The sequence below is a fragment of the Meleagris gallopavo genome, chromosome 1 (assembly GCF_905368555.1).
Source record: "Meleagris gallopavo chromosome 1, MGAL_WU_HG_1.1, whole genome shotgun sequence".
Taxonomy (NCBI): Eukaryota; Metazoa; Chordata; class Aves; order Galliformes; family Phasianidae; genus Meleagris; species Meleagris gallopavo.
Window position 1 is genome coordinate 50,727,692 of NC_139404.1, and position 7,767 is coordinate 50,735,458.

The 7,767-nt window shown below is 43.6% G+C and overlaps 1 non-coding gene across 2 annotated transcripts in view; it reads left to right on the forward strand.

The window, feature by feature from the left end:
- The window catches only part of LOC104911097 (uncharacterized), a 118,360-nt gene extending 117,991 nt beyond the window's left edge, over positions 1–369 (forward strand). For both annotated transcript variants that reach the window (XR_014884091.1, XR_014884094.1), the window contains one exon: positions 46–369. This is a non-coding gene — a transcript (uncharacterized LOC104911097). The remainder of the gene's footprint in view (positions 1–45) is intronic.
- Positions 370–7,767: the final 7,398 nt, after the last annotated feature.

Genomic DNA, 7,767 nt, shown 5'->3' on the forward strand with positions numbered 1-7,767 from the left:
TTTGGAGAAAATTAGGCTAAGATGCAACTTCATTGCTCTCCACAGATTCTTGAGGAGGTGAAATGTAGAAGTGCTGGACTCTGCTTCCTGGTCATCAATGATAAAACTCAGTGGCACAAAGCTGCACCAGGGGAGATTCAGACTGGATCTTAGGAAATATTTCTGTACCATGAAGGTGGTCAAACAATGGAATAGGCTTCTGTGGGAGGTGGTTTATGCTTTATGCCTGCCAGCATTCCAGAGGCATTCGGATAATGCCCTCAGTAATATACTTTAACATTTGGTTAGCCCTGAAGTGTTAAAGAAGTTGGACTAGATGATCTTTTAAGATTGTTTCCAACAGTACTATCCTGTTTCTCCCTTCCCTTCCCTTCCTTCCCTTCCCTTCCCTTCCCTTCCCTTCCCTTCCCTTCCCTTCCCTTCCCTTCCCTTCCCTTCCCTTCCCTTCCCTTCCCTTCCCTTCCCTTCTTCCCTTCCCTTCCCTTCCTTCTTTCTAAATTTATTTCAATGGATTTTAACAGTGGTTGGCATTGAAACAGTTTAAATGCTTCCACTTATATCAGCTAAAGGAGTTGGAATGAGGCACACACCATTAGCAAACTGCATAATTTGAATCCATGCAATAATGAAATATCTGCAAGAGATGTTTTTCGTAAGGGGACACAAGAAACAAGAAGCATTGTGCTACTGAAATAAGCCTAGAGCACTTCCTGTTCTTTCAAAAGTGCAGGTAATTATGTCCCCATCTCCATAACTTTATTTCCCTGCTCATTCACATCATACACAAAACACTGGTTCTAGATTTACCCTAAAGCATACAACCAGTTTCTCTCATGAGAAACAGACCCAGATGATAGGTTAATATATTTGAGTATACCAGATGGACAACACAGATTTATGGTGACAGCAGTGTTATCCGAGTCGGCAATGTATCTGGAAATGCCTTTAATGTACATAACATAGCTTCTGTGATTGTGGCCTGAAAATATCATGAAAGGTCTACAACACATTCCTGTCATCATTTCAAGTTAAAAAAAAAAAGCAGATAAAGTGGGGAAAAAAAACAAAGGCAGAAGGAGCGTGAGAGATGAAGGTTGAATGAAGGTAGCAGATAAAGAAAGAAACAGAGAAAAAACAATTATACTTCAAAGCCATAGAAACACCATATGTACCCTAGGGAACATGAGAGTGAGATGTTTTACAGTGTGGTGAGAGCTAGCTCAAATCAAGAGGCTCAGAGCATCTGGGTTCTCCACTGCTGTCAACAAGGTCAACACAGATACAGCCTAGCTCAAACACAAACTAAGCAAGGAAAATTTGACAAGCAGCAGCAAAAATCAGCCTGTGCTGAAAGATACCTATGTTCAAGATGTGGGTTTTCTGAACACTGATTCTTCAATGTTTCTCCTTCTGGAGAAACCTGTGGCCTATACAATTAAAAGAAAACCAGCAATATCTGGGAAAAGAATAACCTGGATCAGATCAAGGGCATGTCTCAAAAAGGAATGCATTTCTTGGAAAAACAGGAGACTGGAGGAAGAACCAGAGAACATTTTCCAGGTGACAGAGATTATTTTAACAAGACAAAGAATTGAGATGTGAATGGTGACTTCTGGCCCAGAGTTGCAAACAAAGTTCACTCAACTGCGAGAGAAGCTGTGTCAATAAGAGAAGAAGACTGGAAGGGAATGGGGACATTGCAGAGCCTGCACAATATCAAGGTAACTGAAGGAGACTATGACAGGCCAGTATGTCTTGGGTTGGATCGAGGCCAGATTTGGTCCTTTTTGTCCCCTCCTATCACTTTCCTTCACACTTACCAGCCCACATGTAAAGCAGTTCTCCTGTGCCTCCAGAGCCACTGGGAACAGGGAGAGGAAGAGACATATCCTTGGAAAGTAGTATTTTTGATAGTGGACTGGGGTTAGATCCAGTAATTGGTACTGACACTGCACATCTTTCCCAGCTGTGGTTATATATAAATATATAAAGCTGGACTGTGCAGGCAAGAAGTGGGAGAGTTTGAAATGTGGACATCCAAGCTGTGCCAGCAGTTCTCATCTCAACAAGCATGGCACATTAGGCAGACTAGTAATACAGACTTAAAATAATTATGTAAATAGAAAGGAAATACAAATATTTCCTATTACTTTCAAGGCAGTAAAAACAGTGATGAAGCTAATGCTCAGTATGACTGGGTTCTGACCACATTGATTGTATTGCAACAGCCGCACACACAGAGGCAAAGTACAGGTTTGTATAGCTTCAATAGCCCCATCAGGGGGTTTAGACTGCAATTCCATTTGGGCTGAGGGAGTGCAGCATGTCAGGAGAGAATATAACAGTTATTATTTATAACACTTATTACTGTGGGGATTATGATCTGCACACACATAATTTTGATGCATGGCAAAACAGCACTACAGAAAAGACAATAACACATTTTATTTTTTGTCTAACAATTGGAACAAATTAATCCTTGTCCAGTGTGAGAAGCAACATAGAGTGCGATAGGCAGAGCAATAGTTCAGCATGGGAATGTACAGGTAGTAGGTAAGGATACTAGTGCAAAGTATCTGACATAGCCTATTCTCAAAAGCTTTTACTAATTCAGAGAACCGGAATAAATTCTAAAGGTGAAATACAGTAATTATAAGAGGCCACAGGGGGAAAAGAACAACAAACTATTACAAAGACTGCAGAAGGATTGCATATTCTCTGATAAACTCAAATGAAGAGCTTGAAGTATTTTTTTGTTGGACTCAGAACTGTGGCAAGCTTAAAGCTTTATGACATCTACATTTTCAAGAAAGGCAAGAAAGATTTTATTTTGGTACTTCAGGTACTACTTGTGTTGTAAAAGAGTAGCTATAGACCTCCTTAGTACTCTAAACAGCTCTTTTCACTTCCCTCAACATTCCTAGAAGATCCTATAGCTTATCATGGAAAGACGTGCATTAGATCTGGCTCTACAAAGCGCAGTGAAGACTGCTAACGTGCAAAGAAGTCAAGTCAAGCAGTTTACACTAAATTAGAATTTACACATGCCATCTTCAGAACAGTTACTTCTCCACTACAACAGACAGATGAAAAAATGCTATTGGACCACTTCAGCACCCAGTGAGAAAGGATGTATAGTCAGATATTGATCTGTATTTATCAGCCTTAAGTAAGAGAGTGGTATCTGTGAAGTGGGAGATGTCACTGGATGAGAACAAAATAACTGTAAGAATGGAAACTGATATCTGAATCACCAGGGCCTTGCAGAAATGGAGAAGCAGATAAGAGCAAGCCATAAAAAAAATAATAAAAAATCAGTATGATTTAGGAATCTGCCAACAACTTCTCAAGTGAGGGAAATACAGGTGTAAATCAGCCCTCACAAGGACCTCAGTGCTCAGAGGACCATACCATGATCTTCTGCTTATCCAGGCACATCATGGAGAAGAGATGAAGGAGATGAGCTACTACTCTTATTGCCCCAGACAGAGGATGGCAGTGGAGCAACTATTTTGCCCCAACCCTACAAGCTGAGAGCAGCCCCAGTTGGAAGGCAGACCAGTCCCCACAACATGTTATGGACCAACTGCCCCATGGCTGTAGTAGGACTAGATCCCAGGAAAGTCTAGAAGCAATATGGGTCCAAAACTAAGGATCGGAAGCTTTTTTATTTTTTATTTTTATTTTATTTTTATTTTTATTTATTAGCTTTTGCTTGACAGGTTAGATTTAGAGTAGAGATCCCCCGGTATAGTTATACAATAAAGAGCGTTATGGCCTGAGGTGCCTCATCCCTTCCGGTTATGATATCAGCTCTGAGTTTATTGCTTCCAAGTAAGTATGGCAATCACTGAGAAACCACAGCAGTGAGGGGTGAGGATTGGCAGCAAAATGGAGGGGTGGACGCTTCGTAGAATAATAGAAGCAAAGAAAGAACTAAAGGTAGCAAGCAGACAGATGGTACGAAGCTGTGTGAAAGGGGAAGTGAGAAGAGGCAAAAGGGAAATATATCAAATTTGCTGGGACAGTTTGCAGAGAACAAATGTCTTCCCTGGTGGAGGCCCAGCACACACAGAAAACATCTCACGGCCACACAGGACTGCCTGAGCAATAGCTCAGATAACATAAATTATATCAGGATCCAGATCCCTCTCATCCTTGTCTTATCCTATGGCAGAATACCATAGAAAAAGAGGGAGAGATGAAGTGAGCCAAACTTCCCACTTATTTTTTAGAGGAAAAAATGGTAATGCCATGTATCCTGTCCCTTGCCTACTGTCCTACGTGGGCGCTGTGCAAACCCAGTGTGGATGGGTCATTCAGAATGGGCAATTCTTCCCTATTAGTGTCTTCCTCAAACTCAGCAAAGGGAACAAGAAAACCCAGATGACTGCCTTTCCTCGACCCTGCTGCACATGAAGAAGGAAACTAACATCAAGAGCACCTCTTGGTGGTGTGAGAGCACATCAAAGCAGCAAAAGCTCTGTATTGGCTCACTTAGTGGCTTAGAAGGAAATTTTCTGCACTTTCCTTCCCTTCCCATTCCTTCAGCATGCACAGTAGAGATATTTCAGTGTAGCAGGCTCCAGCTGTTCTCAGAGCTGTTATAATGTGTATTTGAATTTAATATCTTGTTTTTAATAATTTAAATATGATAGAAATAAAACTGTTAAAATTCTGCATGTAGAGCTCTGCCATTCCTCTGCAGAGCGGCTAGCAGAGGAGGGATGTTTATAAATTCACAACACAGATCTCTGACTTGGAAGAAAACTGGCTATCCACACGAGTAGCAGGCAATTATCCTCCAAAAGCAATTTGCCCAGAATGAGGATGCAGAAATTCCACCTTGCCAGGACTTCTGCAGCTCAGTTTTGGCCATACAAAGCTGCAGTGTCTTTGAAATGGAGCTCATCTGGGCATGGTTCTCTACAGTCCCTTCTCCCTAACTGCTTTTATCTCGACAGCAGGTGAGTGGTCCTTGTTCATCTCTGCCAACAGGTCCCACTCTATCCCTGGGCAGGTTTTCATCCAGTATCCCTTAGCCTGGATCCCACACCAAGTGTCTTCATGTGACCATCGCTCTGTCCCAAGTAACATTCAATATGTTCTCCATCTCTTTCCATCTCTTTAGCTCCCAGCCTTTCCACCCCAGGTGACCACTCTCTTGCCATCCTGCATATCACCATGCATCCTGGGGTATTTGAAAACTTTAGACAGAAACTCTGGTAGAAACAGAAATGTTCTTCTGGATATGATGATTCCAAATGCAGTTTCAGAAAGTTTCAGCTCCAGGAAAGAGTTTCCTGCTTGCCTGTCCCAGAGTGCCCGCCCCTGAATCCTTAGGGACCGTCAGTTGTCACTCAGAAATCTGCCACAGAAAGCTCCCAATGTATCCACTTGTGAGCAAACTCCAATCAGGTCATAGAATCATAGAATCACATAATGGCTTGGGCTGGAAGGAACCTTAAAGCCACCCAGTTCCAATCCCATGCCATGGGCAGGGCTGCCACCCACCAGCTCAGGCTGCCCAGGGCTCCATCCAACATGGCCTTGAACCTCCAGGGATGGGGCACCACAGCTTCTCTGGACAGCCTGTGCCACTGCCTCACTGCTCCCTCAGTGAAAAACGTCCCTTAGACATTTCATCTATATCTCCTCTCTTTTAGTTTAAAACCATTCCCCCTTTCCCTATCACTATCTATCCATGTAAAAAGTTGTTTTCCCTCCTATTTATAATCTCCCTTTAAATACTGGATTTCCAGTGTTCCAAAACCTTCCAAGCACAAATGTGACACAGTTTTTCAAAGTTTTTTGACAAATGGACTGACGTCAAGCTCAGAATTTCTTTCGGGTAGTTGTGTCCCTTTTACCAACCAACTGTTCATAGGAGGCTTTACAGTGTAGCTACAGCCATCTGTCCACGATCTGCAGATATACCTTGACACTTGTTAGGCTAGGATCTAGGATTTGGATGTGGCACACTACCAGCTCTACCAGCATTGCTTCATTTGAGTATCACAGGCCTCATGTAAATGTTGGGCATTTTTCTTCCACCAATATCATTCTCTAAAACCACATATAGCCATCTTCTATTCCCACTGAGTCTCTACCTCCTGCCATATTTCTGCAGCTGCCTGCCCTTTCCAGTTCCTACTGCTGCTGTCCCTATAGCAGCATTTGTGACTCTCCCTTCTGTCCTTCTCTGACCTGTATTCCCTGCATTTCCACAGCCCATTCCTGCTCTTGCAGAGGAGCCAGTGGGTTTCCTCTCTCATTCCCTACCACCCGCAGATGGAACACTTAGTACAGCTGCTAGTTTTGTGCTTCTGACACAGCCGCAAGGCTTGGAAACTTTTCATGGTTGAATGTTTTTGGGTTGCAGCCAACACTGAGTGACGGATAGGAAAGCACTACACACCTGAATGGGTCGACTGCAAAAACCTCCCATGGCTGCAGCAGCACAAAGGTCACCAGCCTTTGGAAAAGCAGTTTCCCTCAGCATTCCTTCTTTCAAGAACATGCCGGCTTAACACCCACTGTTCTCGGCCTAACAGGCCTCCTGACAAACCTGGAAATTCTAATTAATTCTGTGTCACCACATCCCTTCCTCTCTCAAGTGTGCCTCTATCTATCTACCCACCAATTCAGGCTGAAGACAAGAACACGTGCACTCTTTTCCAGGCATAGCATTGCAAGCTGGGGGAAGAAAGGAGGAGCTTCAGACTCATTTTGAGGAGTGAAAAGAAGGAGTAGAGCTCCACATCTCTTATTTCTGAAGGTGATTGCGTCCCTCTCTTTGTTGCTTAGGCCTAAAACTCTTCAAAATTCTGAGGACAAGATGAGGAAATCTATCAGCAGCTCTCATGGGCTGCTTGAGCACAGAGTGGACAGGGAGAAAATGGTTTGTGGGGACTCTCTTGTGCAAGACTTAGCTCTCCTAGTAGCAGCAAGAGAAAGAAAATTCATTACATCCTCTGATGCGTTTATTCCTCTTCATGACAAATACATAGATACATCCAATGCTTTTTCGTATACTAATAATTCAGGAACAGGGACAGGACCTTATTGCTCCAGGAGTGGTGGGACAAGCAGCCATGCTTCCAAGAGACTGCTTAAGTTCCTTGTTCAGTCTTTGCAGAAAACACTATTCCTCTAAATATTTCACCACTGACACCGAAGGATAGACCCATTAAAGCTGGAAAGACCAAGACCATCCAATCCAACCACCAGCCCATCCCCACCATGCCCACTGACCACGTCCCTCAGTGCCACATCCACACAGTTCTGGAACACCTCCAGGGATGGTGACTGCACCACCTCCCTGGGCAGCCTGTGCCACTGCAGCATCACTCTTTCAGAGAAGAAATTCTTCCTAATATTCAATCTGAACCTCCCCCAGAACAACGTGAAGCCATTACCTCTTGTCCTTTTGATACAGGGAAGATATGAGAAATCTTCATTGCCTCATGTCCTTTGCTACTCTCACTGCAGATCCCCAGGCCTGTTTACACCTCCTTCAAACTCTGGATGCTAAAGATGAGAGGAGAAAGCCCACTCTTCCAGTTTCTCACCCTTCTCTAACATTGGCTCAGCTCTCATGCAAAAGCAGTTTGGTGCCCCCAGCTGTTGGCTTGAATGGGGCAGGAAGGCAGTGGGTTGAGACATGCGGTGCGAAAAAAAATTACAGCAATAATCTCCCAAACCACAAAGTCGTGCATGCTCCGCCTTCTAACGGCCTACTGCAGAGCTGCGGTGGAAGGGGAGGAG